The sequence below is a fragment of the Dendropsophus ebraccatus genome, chromosome 3 (assembly GCF_027789765.1).
Source record: "Dendropsophus ebraccatus isolate aDenEbr1 chromosome 3, aDenEbr1.pat, whole genome shotgun sequence".
Lineage (NCBI taxonomy): Eukaryota > Metazoa > Chordata > Amphibia > Anura > Hylidae > Dendropsophus > Dendropsophus ebraccatus.
This window is the reverse complement of record NC_091456.1, coordinates 111967775-111984385: the sequence shown is the minus strand read 5'-3', so window position 1 is coordinate 111984385 and position 16611 is coordinate 111967775.

Below are 16611 nucleotides of genomic sequence, written 5' to 3'. Positions count from 1 at the left end.
TCCAGCTTCACTTGGAGCTGCGAGCAGAGGGCACGCCAAAACTTGGAGACAAATTGAGAGCCTCGGTCGGACACAATGTGAAGAGGAAGTCCATGCAGGCGGAAGATGTGTCGGAAGAACAACTGAGCCAGACGAGGAGCAGAGGGTAGTCCAGGAAGGGCCACGAAGTGAGCCATTTTAGAGAAGCGGTCAGTCACCACCCAAATAACTGTATTGCCCGCAGATGGGGGTAGGTCCGTGATGAAATCCATCCCAATGTGGTGCCAGGGATGGTCCGGGACTGGCAAGGGCAAAAGTAGGCCGGCAGGTCTTTGACGGGGAGACTTATTCCTGGCACAGACTGCGCAGGAAGCCACAAAGTCCTTGACATCCTGGAGGAGATTGGGCCACCAGTAGTGACGGGAGATCAATTGCCCGGTCTTTTGAGCTCCTGGATGCCCGGCCACCAAAGAGGAATGCCCCCACTTCAAGATACGTTTTCAGAGTGCGGGGCGCACATAAGTCTTACCAGGAGGCAGTCTCTGCAGAGCAGAAGTGGCAACTGGTACTAGGCGATCGGGAGGTATTATATGACGAGGAGATTCCTCTTGCCCCATAACATCGGATGCTCGGGATAATGCATCGGCCTTTATATTCTTCTCGGCTGGACGGAAATGAATGGTAAAGTTGAACCGAGAGAAGAAGAGGGACCACCTGGCCTGCCGGGGATTGAGGCGTTGAGCCGATTGGAGGTAGAGGAGGTTCTTGTGGTCCGTGTAGATGTTAACGGGATGTTTAGCCCCCTCTAGAAGATGACGCCACTCCTCCAGTGCCAACTTAATAGCCAGGAGCTCACGGTCTCCAATCGTATAGTTCCTCTCGGCAGGGGAGAAAGTCTTAGAAAAGAACCCGCAGGTTCTGGTCTTGCCTGATCTGTCCCTTTGCGAGAGGACGGCTCCTGCGCCCACAGAAGATGCATCGACTTCAAGCGAAAACGGCCTGGTGACATCCGGACGGACTAGAGCAGGAGCAGAGGCAAAGGCAGACTTTAGGCTATTGAAGGCTTGTTCGGCCTCAGGAGGCCAACGTCTGGGATCCGCCTTCTTCTTGGTGAGAGCCACTATGGGTGCGACCAGGGTCGAGAAGTGAGGGATGAATTGCCGATAATAGTTGGTGAATCCAAGGAAACGTTGGATAGCTCTAAGTCCCACAGGGCGTGGCCACTGGAGGACAGCTGAGAGCTTGGCCGGATCCATCTGTAGACCCTGGTCGGAGACGATATAGCCAAGAAACGGGAGACTGCGCTGATGGAAAACGCACTTCTCTAGCTTGGCGTACAGATGATTGGCCCGTAGTCTTCGCAGGACCTGACGCACTTGTGCCACATGAGTCTGCTGGTCAGGGGAGAAGACCAAAATGTCGTCAAGATAGACAATGACGCAGACATAGAGGAGGTCTCGGAAGATATCGTTCACGAATTCCTGGAAGACCGCTGGGGCATTGCATAGGCCGAATGGCATGACCAGATATTCGTAGTGCCCATCCCTGGTGTTGAAAGCGGTCTTCCATTCGTCTCCTTCACGAATACGGATCAAGTTATACGCTCCCCTGAGATCCAGCTTGGAGAAGATCCTAGCTCCACGAAGGCGGTCGAATAGTTCGGGAATTAGCAGAAGAGGATAGCGGTTCTTGACAGTCACCTTATTTAAGCCCCGGTAGTCTATGCATGGGCGGAGGGAACCGTCCTTCTTCTGCACAAAGAAAAATCCAGCGCCAGCGGGAGACGTGGATTTACGAATGAAGCCCTTCTGTTAGTTCTCCCGGATGTAGGAGGACATGGCTTCAGTCTCGGGCACAGAGAGGGGGTATACTCGACCCCGTGGAGGAGAAGTTCCTGGAAGAAGTTCTATAGGGCAATCATAGGGCCGATGAGGTGGTAGGGAGTCCACCTCCTTAGCCGAGAAGACATCAACGAAGTCTTGGTAATCCTCCGGTAGTCCAGACAGAGGCTTGGCGTAAGCAGGTGACCTCGTAGAGCATTTGGGTTGAGGAGACCTCAGGCACCTATTTGGACAGTCCTGGCCCCAACTGAGAACCTCCCCAGTTCTCCAGTCAAGCTTAGGGGTATGTAATTGCAGCCAAGGAAGACCCAGCAGGATGTTAGAAGAGGAATGGTGCAAGACGTAGAAGGAGATCCTCTCCTGATGTAAAGCGCCCACCTGGAGGATTAGGGGTACAGTCTGGCAGTGTACCGCTTCGTTAAGAATCTCGCCCGTGACCGAAGAGATAGACCGGGATTGGGCTAGCTGGATCACGGGTAGCCGCCATCTTTGGACCAAGGAAGCAGAAATGAAACTGCCAGCAGCGCCAGAGTCGATGAGGGCAGTGGTCTGACGAACTTGCCCAGAGGGTGTCTGGATGGAGACTGGCATAGTCAACCTTGGAGAGGTGGCATTCACACCTAGGGAGGCCTCTCCCACCGGACCTAGGTGCGAGCGTTTCCCGGACGCTGAGGACGTTGGGGACATCTCTGCCGATAGTGATCAGCGCCACCGCAATAGAGGCAGAGATTCAGGTCCAGTCAACGAGTCCTCTCATCAGTTGTCAGGCGAGCACGTTCCACCTGCATAGGAACCTCTGGACACGACTGGGACATGGGAGCAACGGGATTCTGGAACACCGGTGCCAGCCAAGGATGGCGACGGGGCAGACTCAGACGCCGTTCTTGCCGGACCTCCTCCTCTCTCTCGGAAAACCTGGTGTAGACTCTTGTAGCCAGTAAGATGAGTTCGTTCAAAGAGGTAGGCAGGTCTCGGGCAGCGAGCACATCCTTCACTTGACTGGACAGGCCCTTTTTAAAGGTGGCAATCAGAGCGGCCTCATTCCAGTCTAGTTCCGCAGCCAGGGTGCGGAACTGGATGGCGTAATCACCAACGGAGGAAGTTCCTTGGGATAAATTGAGGAGAGCAGTCTCAGCCGAAGACGCACGGGCAGGTTCCTCAAAGACAGAGTGGAACTAGTCCAGGAAGATTTGGAGATTGGCAGCAACTGGATCATTACGATCCCATAGTGGTGTGGCCCAGGCCAGAGCTCTACCCTCCAATAGGCTGATAATGAAAGCCACTTTAGAGCGCTCGGTGGCAAACTGACTGCTTAGAAGTTCGATATACATAGTGCATTGGGTCAAGAATCCTCTGCACAACTTGGGGTCACCTCCATATTTACTTGGGAGAGCCAGTCGTAGTTTTGAAGAGGCTGCAGGAGGTGATGACTGCTGAGCTGTGGTATGCTGCTGTACGGCTGCAGTCAGTTGTTGGATCAGCTGTGACTGTTGCTGGATCTGTTGAGCCTGTAGGGCGACCACTCGGGCTACTTCGCGGATATCAGGCACCTCGCCGGGATCCATGGTTGGAGCCTACTGTAACGCCTGGAGTAGTGGATCCACTGGACCGTCACCAGCGATAGCACTGACCTCACCAGGGAGCGGAGTCTAAGGGCCCGCTGGTTTTCACCAGAGCCCGCCGCAAGGCGGGATGAACTTGCTGCGGCAGGCGACCCCCAGGTCGCTACCCCTGGCTTGGTTGCTAGTGACGGCAGGCGAGGCGTGACAGGAGCAGTAGGCAGGAGGTAGTGCAGGCGGAGGATAGTATATGTGCTTGCAGGTGGCGGACAGGACTCAGGAACAATGGGAAGGCAGCGGGCAAGGACTAGGGACTAGGGCTGAGGACAGGAACAAGGGACAAGGACTAAGGTCAGGAACAACAGGGAGCTGGGCCAAACGCTATGGGAAGCATATAGAGGCTCCAACACGAGGGACAGGGCATGCTAGGATTTATAGGGAGTGATTGTGTGCAACTACCAATTAGGGACGGACTGGCCCTTTAAATCTGAGACAGCTGACATTTATCCACATTAAACTTCATTTGCCATTTCACCGCCCAAGCCTCTAGCTTCTCCAAATCCCTCTGTAATATGATATTATCCTCCTCTGTACTGATTACTTTACCCAGTTTAGTATCATCTGCAAAAATGGAGATTCTACTCTGTAGCCCCTCAACAAGATCATTAATAAAAATATTAAAAAGAAGTGGACCCAACACTGACCCCTGTGGTACCCCACTAGTGACTAAAACCCTAAATATGTTCCATCAATGACCACCCTCTGTTTTCTATCACGCAACCAGTTACTTTACCCATTTGCATATGTTTTCCCCTTGTCCCAGCATCCTCATTTTGTAGACCAGCCTTTCATGCGGCACAGTATCAAATGCCTTTGAAAAGTCCAGATACACAACATCCACAGCCTCCCCCAGGTCCAGTCTATAACTTACCTCTTCATAGAAGCCGATCAGACTAGTCTGACAGGACCGATCCCTCATAAATCCATGCTGGTGCTGCGTCATAAGATTATTTTCTTTAAGATACTCCAGTATAGTTTTTCTTATGACTCTATTCTAAGAGGACGCAGAAGGGTAGATAGAACTGACCCTGATTTATGACTTTTTTCTGACCTATAGCATTTCACATTGACCAGATTATTTTAGCTCTAACAGCAGTGTACAACACACATAGACTGTGCCAACAGCTCCTCCTTTTGTACATGTTAAGAACAGCACACATCAGCTGCTGGTGGTAGGTAACAAAAACATTAGCTGCTTTAATAACACAAAACCATAGAAAGTTGTTATTTTATATGGATTTATTAGTACAATTATTTAAAAAAACCCTGTATAATATCACTATTGATTTATATCTAAATATAATATCTATTTTAGAACATAATAAAACCAGAAGTTTTTTCTATGTTCCTATGTTTTTTGTTGTTTCTGAGAGGTTTCAAAAGGCTGCCTGGTAAACATAGATACACCTATAGGCTCCATTCATGTTTTCCAGGATTTCCCTAGGGCATCCAACGTCTTCAGTCACCAGTAATCAAATGCTGAGAGTTTGGGTTCGGAGGCCCTAGCGTGCTTGAGATTCGTGCTCTCTAATGGACATAAGATACAGTCAGGGGCGTAGCTAGGCATGGGGCCCCATAGCAAAAAAAACTGCTATGGGTCCCCTGATCTCACTGTACAGCTCCAGTATCCGCAGCGACGCTATAACCCGATCTCGTGGCCCCTGCAGCTTTCTCCTACTCCAGAGACCGGAAACCTCCATGTGCAAGCGGCCAGGAGAGAATGGCCATGTGTGCTCTCTTGTCCAGATATTTATATGGGGTGGGGGCGTCGGGGAGGTTCATAGAACCGCCGTAGAGCGTGAAACAAGCTATTACCACTCAACTTCTTTAAGCATCTGCTCTGCTGTATGTCCACACTGTCTATTGTTTGTTTGTTTTTTCCAACCAATACAATGCATATTACAAGCTCTGTGACCTCATTTAAGCCTGCTGGATGTGAAGTCTGCAGGCATTATATCCAGAACATCTTTCTTTTGGAGAATTGGTCAAAACTCTTACTTTCAGTAGATATCTGATCAATGGGACAGATTTGGAGGAGTGAAGGGTCAGAACTAGAGTTGAGCAAACTGGGTTCGGATTCAAGTCCATCCGAACCCGAACTTTCGGCATTTGATTAGCGGGGGCTGATGAAATTGGATAAAGCTTTAAGGTTGTCTGAAAAACACGGATACAGCCAATTACTATATCCATGTTTTCCACATAGCCTTAGGGCTTTATCCAACTTCAGCAGCCACCGCCAATCAAACTCCGAATGTTCGGGTTCGGATGGACTCGAGCATGCTCAAGGTTCGCTCATCTCTAGTCAGAACCATGTTTCTTTTTTTAAATAAAAAAAAAAAAATTATAAAAAAAGTCTTAAAAATTATCTTCTAAAATTAATTAAATTTTTTAAATTGTCTACAAAAAAACTTCTAAATCTCGAATTAAAAAAAGTCTTCAAAAACTTATAAAAAATCTTTTTTAAACAATTGTTTTTAAAAATTTGTCCTTAACCCCTTCACGTCAGCCATCTGTATATATACGTTCCTATTGCACATGCCCCGTGCAGTAGGAATGTACATATACGTTCCGGCTTTGACGGGGCTTTGTGATGAGAACGGGATCGATGCAGGGACAGCGATCCCGCTCTCATCTGTGTACAGCACCGGAGATAATGAGAATCAGCTGCGATCCCGCAGCTGACCCCCATTAACCCCTTAGTGACCGCCGAAACGGCGGTCACTAATGGGCCGGTGCCGCCGCTGTATTTCATTTCCCCCCACCGTGAATCCACGGTGGGGGGAGATGAAATAAGTAAAAATCAGACCCCAGATCAACCCCCTAGTGCCCCAGTCACTAACCCCCCCCTCCCGCGGCGGCCATCGGATCCAAGATGGCCGCCGCGATCACTGTGAACAGACTAATGTCTGTTCACAGTGATCAAGCAAGAAAAATGAATGAAAGCCCCATGCTCTCCGCCACCGGAGGTAGCGGAAAGCATGGGGCAGTCATCGGGACCCCCCCTGTGGGGTCCCGGTACAAGCGATCAGCGGTATATACTATATACCGCTGATCGCTTGTGCCATGTGCTCCAGGCACTTTTTATCCACAGTCACCATGAATGATTGGTGACAGGGGATAAAAAGTGATGTCCCCCCACCCCCCAAGTCGCCCCCCACCCCCCCTGTCACCCCCGTCCCCCAGTCACCCCCCCTTCCCCATATACTCACCGGATCCACGGAGCTCCTTCCTCTTCCGTGTCCTGGCTGGTTATGAAGTGCGCATGCGCTCCACAACCAGCCAAGCTCTGAAAATTAAAAGTGACAGAGACCAATTTGGTCTCTGTCACTGAACTATGATTACTGTGATAGAAAATATCACAGTAATCATAGTAATACAGTGAAAATGAATGTATAAAGTACAAAAAGTGACAAACATACAAAAAAATAAAACACACACTTTTTATTATAGTAATAATTACAGTTTACTCCCAAATTACCCCTAACCCCCCCCCCCCCCAGATTACCCGTAACCACCGCAGGTTGCCCGTAACCACCGCACGTTGCCCGTAACCACCCCAGGTTGTCCGTAATCACGTCAGATTGCACGTAACCCCCCAGATTACCCGTAACCATCGCACGTTGCCCATAACCACCGCACGTTGCCCGTAACCACCGCACGTTGCCCGTAACCACCACACGTTGCCAGTGACCCCCTCCAGATTGTCCGTAATCACCCCAGATTGCCTGTAACCACCCCAAATTACATGTAACCACCCCAGATTAGCTATAAGCACTTCACTCTATCCGTAACAATTCTAGATTGTCTGTAACCCCTCCAGGTTGCCCCTAACCACCGCAGGTTGGGCATAACCACCGCAGGTTGGGCATAACCACCCCAGATTGCCCGTAATCATGCCAGATTACATGTAACCCCCCAAATTGCACGCAACCACCGCAGGTTGCCTCTGACCACCGCACCTTGCCTCTGACCACCGCACGTCGCCTCTGAGCACCGCACGTCGCCTCTGACCACCGTACGTCGCCTCTGACCACCGCACGTCGCCTCTGACCACCGCACGTCGCCTATGACCACCGCACGTCGCCTATGACCACCGCACCTTGCCTCTGACCACCGCACATCGCCTATGACCACCGCACATCGCCTATGACCACCGCACCTTGCATCTGACCACCGCACCTTGCCTCTGAACACTGCACCTTGCCTCTAACCACCCCAAATTGCCAGTGACCCCCTCCAGATTGCCCGTAACCACGCCAGATTACAGGTACCCACCTCAGATTACCTATTAGCACTTCAGTTTATCCGTAACCACAGCAGGTTGCCTGTAACCACCCCAGATTGTCCGCAACCACCCCAGATTGTCCGTAACCACAGCAGGTTGCCTGTAACCATACCAGATTGTCTGTAACCACAGCAGGTTGTCCGTATTCACCCCACGTTGCCCACAACCACCCCAGGATGCCTCTAACCACCCCAGGTTGCCTCTAACCACACAAGGTTGCCTCTAACCACACCAGGTTGCCTGTAACCACCCCAGGTTGCCGTAACCACAGCAGGTTGCCTGTGACCACCCCATGTTGACCGTATCCACCCCAGATTATCCGTAACCACCCCAGATTACCCGTAACCACCCCAGACTGCCCGTAACCACCCCAGACTGCCCGTAACCACCCCAGACTGCCCGTAACCACCTCAGACTGCCCGAAACCACCTCTAGATTACCCGGAACCACCCCAGATTACCCGTAACCACCCCACATTACCTGTAATCTAATTTTTTTTATTGTATTTTAGTAACTGCGCTATTCTAATAACTGTTACTAGCTGCGGTTTTGCTCCAGCAAATTGGCGCTCCTTCCCTTCTGAGCCCTGCTGTGTGCCCATACAGTGGTTTATGCCCACATATGGGGTACCATTGTACTCAGGAGAACCTGCGTTACAGATTTTGGGGTACATTTTTTATCCTGTTCCTTGTGAAATTTAGAAATTTCAAACTAAACCAACATATTATTGGAAAAATTCAAGTTTTTCATTTTTACTGGCCAATTTTGAATACTTTCCTCTAATACCTGTGGGGCCAAAATGCTCATCCTACCCCAAGATGAATTCTTTGAGGGGTGTACTTTCCGAAATGGGGTGACTTTTGGGGGGATTCTATTCTGTAGACACTACAGGGGCGCTGCAAATGCACCTGGTGCTCAGAAACTTCTTCAGAAAAATCTGCAGAGAAAATGCTAATTGGCGCTCCTTCCCTTCTGAGCCCGGCTGTGTGCCCATACAGTGGTTTATGCCCACATATGGGGTACCGTTCTACTCAGGAGAACCTGCGTTACAGATTTTGGGGTGAATTTTCTCTCCTGTTCCTCGTGAAATTGAGAAATTTCCAACTAAAGGAACATATTTATGGAAAAATTCGAGTTTTTCATTTTTACTGTCTACTTTTGAATACTTTCCTCTAATACCTGTGGGGTCAAAATGCTCACCACACACCAAGATGAATTCTTTGAGGGGTGCACTTTCCAAAATGGGGTGACTTATGGCGAGATTTTACTCCGCTGGCACTACAGGGGCACTGCAAACCCACCTGGCGCTCAGAAACTTCTTCAGCAAAATCTGCATTGAAAAAGCTAATTGGCGCTCCTTCCCTTCTGAGCCCTGATGTGTGCCCATACAGTGGTTTATACCGACATATGAGGTACCTTTTTACTCAGGAGAACCTGCGTTACAAATTTTGGGGTACTTTTTTCTCTTGTTCCTCGTGAAATTGAGAAATTTCAAACTAAACGAACATATTATTGGGAAAATTTGAGTTTTTCATTTTTACTGTCTACTTTTGAATACTTTCCTCTAATACCTGTGGGGTCAAAATGCTCACCACACCCCAAAATGAATTCTTTGAGGGGTGCACTTTCCAAAATGGGGTGACATATGGTGAGATTTTACTCCGCTGGCACTACAGGGGCTCTGCAAACATCCCTGGCACTCAGAAACTTCTTCAGCAAAATCTGCATTGAAAACGCTAATTGGCGCTCCTTCCCTTCTGAGCCCCGCTGTGTGCCCATGCAGTGGTTTATGCTCACATATGAGGTACCGTTGTACTCATGAGAACCTGCGTTACAAATTTTGGGGTACTTTTTTTCTCTTGTTCCTCGTGAAATTGAAAAATTTCAAACTAAAGGAACATATTATTGGAAAAAATGTGAGTTTTTCATTTTTACTGTCTAATTTTGAATACTTTCCTCTAACACCTGTGGGGTCAAATTGCTCATCCTACCCCAAGATTAATTCTTTGAGGGGTGTACTTTCCAAAATGGGGTGACTTATGGGGTTTTTTCTCTCTGCTGACACTACAGGGGCACTGCAAATGCACCTGGCGCTCGGAAACTTCTTCAGCAAAATCTGCAATGGAAAAGCTAATTGGCGCTCCTTCCCTTCTGAGCCCCGCTGTGTGCCCATGCAGTGGTTTACGCCCACATATGGGGTACCGTAGTACTCAAGAGAACATGTGTTACAAATTTTGGGGTGCTTTTTCTCTCATGTTCCTTTTGAAAATGAGAAACTTTAATCTAAATGTATATATTATTGGAAAATTTTAATTTTTCATTTTTTTACAGCCTAATGGTGAATACTTTCCTCCAGCCCCTGTAGGGTTAAAATGCTCATTATACCCCTAGATTAATTCTTTAAGGTGTCTAGTTTCCAAAATGGGGTCACTTATGGGGGTTTCCAGTATAAAAACCTCCTAAATCAACTTAAAATAAGAACTGGTCCCTAAAAAAATCAGTTTTGGAAACTTTCACGAAAATGTGGTAATTTGCTGATACATTTCTAACCCCCGTAACACCCTAAAAAAGTAAAATATATTTATGAAATGAAGCCAGAATAAAGAGGACATATTGGTAATGTGACTTAGTAACTAATTTATGTAATACAACTTTCTTTTTTTAGAAGCAGAGAATTTCAAAGTTCATAAAATGCTAATTTTTTAAATTTTTCATGATATTTTGATGTTTTTCACAAAAAACACACAAAGAAGTGACCAAATTTTGCCACTAATATAAAGTGCCATATGTGACGAAAAAACAATCTCAGAATCGCTAGCATACGTTAAAGCATCACTGAGCTATAAGCGCATGAAGTGAGACAGGTCAGATTTTGAAAAATGAGCCTGGTCTTTTAGGTGCAAATAGGCTCGGTCTTGAAGGGGTTAAAAATCAAATTAGTTGAAAATTCTGAAGTTATAGCATCACATCACATTATAAGATTCCTGCCCTCTTATCTGTCGAGGACTTTGCCACAGTCTTCAAACAGAAAATTGAAGATATCCCAGAAAGTTTCACCCTACAGTCCCCTCAGCTTCAAGCTCACTTCTCCCCTTTGCCTCCAAACTCCTGGAACAACATGTCCACCATGAACTATCCTCCTACTTTTCGTCCAACTCACTCTTCAACCCCCTTCAATTTTGCTTCTACCCCCACCACTCCACAGAAACTTCTCTAACCAAAGTGGTCAATAACCTTCTAGTTGCCAAAGCCTCATGCCAATACTCTGCTCCTTCTCCTTGACCTATCCTCTGCCTTCAACACAGTTGACCATTCCCATCTCCTATAAGCTCTCTCATCCCCAGGTGTCACTAGCTTGGCCTTCTCCTGGATCTCATCTTACCTCTCTAAGAGCACATTTAGTGTCTCCCACTCCCACACCACCTACTTCATTCACTTTTGGTGTCCCCCAAGGCTCTGTCCTCGGTCCTCTTCTTCTCTCCATCTATACTTTTGTCCTGGGACACATCATAGAATCCCATGGCTTCAAGTACCACCTCTATGCCGATGACACTCAGATTTACCTCTCCAGTCTAGATGTTAACTCTCTGCTATCCAGGATTCCAGAGTGTCTATCAGCTATATCTTTCTTCTTCTCCTCCTTCTCTCAACATAGACAAATTAGAACTAAGCATCTTTCCCCCATCTCGCCCATCCCTCCATCTAATCTCTCAATCACAATTAATGGCTGCCCTCTGTCCGCTGCCTTGGGATCACCTTTGACATTTCCAGAATCCAGTCTTTTCTCAACCCTGACTCAACAAAACAGCTGGTACATTCTCTCATTATCTCCTACTTGGCCTATTGGGAGATTCTCCTTTCTGGCCTTCCATCTAATACTGTTCCTCCCCTCCAGTCTATCCTTAACTCTGCTGCCAGACTAATCCAACTTTCCCCACACCTTACCTCTACCTCTCCTCTCTGTTAATCCCTTCCCATTGCCCAATAAATTTTTTTAAATTGTTAACCGTCCCTAACAAAACTTTAGATCCTCCAGTGATCTATTTTTGTGCTCCCCCTTGTTGGTACCTCACACCAAGGCCTACAAGATTTTTCCCTAGCCTCCCCCGTACTTTTAAACTAATTACCCGACACGTCAAACTTTCATCCACCATCAAGACCTTCAAAAGTGACCTGAAAACCTCTCTTTAAAATAGCCTATAACATATAATAATTCTGCACAATACTTTGACTAGCTGCTTTCTCAAAGGAAAAAAGCATATGCACAAAAAAATGGTAGCACATATGCTTTTTTTCTTTGAGAGGTTGATGTATTACTTATATGCATTGGTTTAGCACTCCATGATTATTAGTGGTGCCCACTAGCTTTATACATATAGCACTATACCTTCTGACTCTCTCCACTTACATTGTGGATTGTATGCCCTCACAGGCAGGGTCCTCTATCCCCATATAACTGTCTGCCATTTACCTTATTCATGTAATGTGTTTTTGATCTTGCAATGTCCTTGTTTGTTAATCTCTATTAAATGTATAGCACTCTAGAATCAACGGTGCTTTATAAATAAATAATAATAGTCAGTTTCAGAGATATGAGCTGTTTGTAAAAAATAGAAAGAGGATAATAGACCTGGCCTCTCCCTGCGAGTTCCTAGTGGTGAGGTAGACTAGTAGTGAGTTACTAGCAGGGGAGACTATTTAGTTTAGTTTCTGTTTGTGTCAAAGCAGTATGCGTTGCTAACACTTAAAAATGGGCAACTAACATCAAAGGGAATTAACCTCTGTACATCCAGGGTGACCAAGCTCTACAAGTGTATTCTTCAGGAAGTCCTTCAGCTGTCTGGACTATCCCCAGAGGAGGCAAAAAGCAGCTAAAGCTGATGAACCCCCCTGAACTATCGCTCAACCTTCTTGGGTAAACTTGAAAGGTTAATTATGCCCAGTTGTTCAAGCCCGGGGCCCATGCTATGTGACCTCTTCTGGCATGAGGCAGTATTCTTCAACCCATGAGTTTGGGTTTCTTCTATCAAATGCCAAGTATTAGATCACCCTGACAGAGTTCTGCAATACCTAGACAGGTCTCTCTTGTAGCCCCCTGTCAGCTCCAAAAGCATTCTTATCTAACACCTTACCTTTCAGCTCACTAGTTGGACCAATAGCTTCCTTGTCCATCTCCTCACTACCCTGAGACAGCAAAAGCTAAACTCTTGGGGGATCGGTTGACATGAACTTCGGTGACTTTACTTTAGTTGTGGAATGTGGATATAACTGACAACTAATACCAGTATACTATTCCTTACAATATTGGTATATTGTATGGAATTTGCTTTTTTTTTTCTTTAGACACAGGGATAGTTATGGATATAGGATATAGGTCAGTTATAGACCGGACCTGGGGGAGGCTGTGGATGTTGTGTGTCTGGACTTTACAAAGGCATTTCATACTGTGCCACGTGAAAGGTTGGTCTACAAAATGAGAATGCTGGGACTAGGGGAAAATATATGTAAATGGGTTAAGTGATAGAAAACAAAGGGAGGTCATTGATGGAAAAAACTATGATTGGGTAACAGTAACTAGTGAGATACCGCAGGGGTCAGTGTTGGGTCCACTTCTTTTTAATATGTTTATTTTTAATTTATTAATGACCTGGTAGAGGGGCTACAGAGTAGAGTCTCCATTTTTGCAGATGATACTATACTTGGTAGAGTAATTACCACAGAGGAGGATAATATATTACTGAGGGATTTGGAAAGCTGAAGGCTTGGGCAGAGAAATGGCAAATGAAGCTTAATGTGGATAAATGTAAGGTTATGCATTGGGCCGTAAAAATAGTAAGTAGAGTTATGTGCTAAATAATAAAACACTGGGTAAAACTGCTTCTGAAAAGGTATTGGTGGACAGTAAACTCAACTTTAGTGATCAGTGTTAGGCTGCAGCTGCCAAGGCTAATAAAATAATGGGATACATCAAAAGAGGTATAGATGCTAAAGATGAGAACATAGTTTTGCCCCTTTATAGATTACTGGTCAGACCACATATGGAAAACTGTGTACAGTTTGGGGCACTGATATATAAGAAGGAAACAGCTTTAAAGGGGTAGTGCGGCATTTCAAAATTATTCACTAAATAACACACATTACAAAGTTATACAAATTTGTAATTTATGCTATGTTAGTAAATTGCCCCCTTCCCCGTGTTCCCCCCCACCCATGCTAGACCTGAAAGTGTGATGCACTATACTCACTTGATTCGTGTCGACCCCCGTCCGCCATTTTAGAACAATGATGTCTTCTTCGGGAGGCCGGCCGAACCGCTCCGTCCGTTCCTCATGGCGGCCCCCCTCTGCCGCGTCATCAGCTGCTCAGCACGGGGAAGGGGGTGGGAACACGGGGAAGGGGGCCATGTGTTATTTAGTGAATAATTTTGAAACGCCGCACTACCCCTTTAACTGGAGCGTTTGCAGAGGAGGGCGACCAATGTTATTAATGGAATGGGTGGGTTACAGGACCAAGACAGGTTATCAAGCTTGAGGTTATTTACTCTAGAAAAAAGACGTCTTAGGGGCGATCTGATCAAAATGTACAAATATATGAATGGACAGTACAGAGATCTTTGAAGTGATCTTTTCACTCCTAGGTCTGTAACCATGACAAGGGGGCATCCTCTACGTCTAGAGGAAAGAAGGTTTCACTATCAGCACAGATGCAGATTCTTTACTGTACAAACAGTAAGACTGTGGAACTCTCTGCCACATGATGTTATCATGGCTAATTCATTAAATAAGTTCAAGGGAGGCCTTGATGCTTTTGTTAAAAAATATATTACAAGTTATGGGCACTAGATTTCTGGCGATACGTTCATTCAGTGATTATTCTGATTGCCATTGGAGTCGGGAAGGAATTTTCTCCCTGTGATGGGGAAATCTGCCTCTAAGAGGGTTTTGCCTTCCCCTAGATGAACCCAATAGGGGTTTCTCTAGGTTGAACCTGATAGACTCTTGTCTTCTTTCAACCTCATTAACTATGAGTTACTATTAAAGGAGAAATCTGGGGTCGGACATTTTTTTTAAGCCTCGGCTGCTGACTTATACGGTTACTACTTCTTCTACCTCTTGCCTGCACTTGCAGTTACTGAAGCTTTTGTTTTTTGAGGCACTGAAGAACTTAAAGTGACACTGTCACACCCTATTTGCATTTTGACCGCTCTGTACTGGTGTAAAGGCTAAATGTTACAGCTTTCATTACTCATTTTATATCACACCTCATGGTGCTTGTTCTGGTAAAAAGTCATTTTTATCACCTGTGGATTGGTATTTGTGGGCGGGGCCTCGCTGCCTATGTGCCACATCACTCCGCCACAGCGCCACTTAGCCTTGCCCCCATCCGTGATGTCATCACCGCATAGGCCCTGCCCCCTCAGCAGCCATTGGAAGGGCCAGCCTAAAGCTCTAAGCACCACCCCCCTAGATTGTCCCACACCAATGGCCGCTGAGGCCGCTGAGGCTGAGGCGGGGCCTATGTGGCGATGACATCACGGATGGGGCAGGGCTAAGTGGCGCTAGGGGCGAAGTGATGTGGCACATGGCCTGCGAGGCCCCGCCCACAAATACCAATCCACAGGTGATAAAAACGACTTTTTACCAGAACAAGCACCGTGAGGTGTGATATAAAATAAGTATTGAAAGCTGTAACATTTACCCTTTACACCTGTGGAGAGCAGTCAAAATGCACATAGGGGGTGACAGTGTCACTTTAAGTAAACTGACGTTATTCCGGTTAAGCTACTGGACTCTGGAGTCTATCATTCTGCACCTAATCACCAACCAGGTTCCACTTGGGTAATCCAAATCTGTGGTAGCAGTACCTGTCTGACCACGGGTGGATACCAACGCTACTCCAGGCTACCGTGACAAGAACCCAAGTGACCCTACGCCCACCCAGCAGCCACAACACAGCCAAAGCTACCCCGGTCAACGGCACCCTTACTGCTTCGTCACATATTAAATAGACAACCTGACTGGCATGAATAACTGCCAATCAGGCTAATGAAGAAGCAGCAGAATTAAGAGGTTGCCAGAACACAACAGGCAAGATGGGTGGGGCTGAACAAACCTAAACAGGGATAGACTAGTGTTCCAACAGAGTTCAGGCAAAATGCAAATAAACAAAGAACCAGTTTCAAATCATGGACAAAACAAATGTGCAGTCTCGGTCGTAACTTACGACCAGAGGACTGCGCCCAGGTCCGAACAGGTAAATTCCTAACAATGATATATAGAACTAATCTATAGACACCTCCCCCCCCCAACATCACTGTAGCAATTGATGGTCAGCTGCACACACAAATAGAGTGGACTGTCCCGGAGGGTACAGTAGTGATAATGGGAGATTTTAACTATCCAGATACAGACTGAGGTCACGGTTCAGCTAAAATCGCAAAGGGGAGAGCATTTCTTCGGGTGCCTACACAGAAAGATTTATATCCAACTGTGTCGGACTGGCACCAGAGGACCAGAGGATCCTCCAGTGGGCCCCCAGCTTTAGAACCTGCACAAACACTGACTGACATGTTGTTTCTCACTGGTTCTTCATTGTTGGGCCAATGGAATTATTTCCTCTGGTGGGCCCCAGATACCCCAGTTTGACACTGTACTCCAATAAATAGATAGGTGAGTTGATAGAAGATACTGTAACTTGTGTCAGGGACCAGATAGGAGGGCCCTTGCCTAATGTACCATCCTGTTTCCCCGAAAATAAGACATCCTTAAAAATAGGGCATTGTCAGCAACTTACCTCACCTCAATCCAGCGGCGTCCGTTCCCAGCTCGGCTCCGGCGGCCGGCTCGGGAGCGCTCCGCCCGCCGGAGCACAGTGACGTCACGGAGAC